Source organism: Mesitornis unicolor, unplaced genomic scaffold, assembly GCF_000695765.1.
Source record: "Mesitornis unicolor isolate BGI_N332 unplaced genomic scaffold, ASM69576v1 scaffold35866, whole genome shotgun sequence".
Lineage (NCBI taxonomy): Eukaryota > Metazoa > Chordata > Aves > Mesitornithiformes > Mesitornithidae > Mesitornis > Mesitornis unicolor.
In genome coordinates, this window is record NW_010192317.1 from 29,320 (window position 1) to 29,632 (window position 313).

Genomic DNA, 313 nt, shown 5'->3' on the forward strand with positions numbered 1-313 from the left:
GAGAGCCCAAGCCCTCCCTAGTCTCTCTACACCAGGCTGACCTTGGCAAACGAGAGGAATTAGAGAACAGGGACCAACAGGAATGGAACTTGCCTCTTTCCGGCGCAAGAAGTGCGGCAGGCATGCCCTCCCCACGGTAACTGCCCCACCTTCCCAGGTGCCCTTGCAAAACAGGTATGATGTTCTGCAGGGGGAACCACACAGACACCAGGAAGGCAACTCACCTAGCTCGGAAGCACGGCCAAGGTTAAATCAGAGGAAGCCATGGATAAAAACATCCTTAAGTAAGAAAGACAGGTGGGTCCTTGTCATA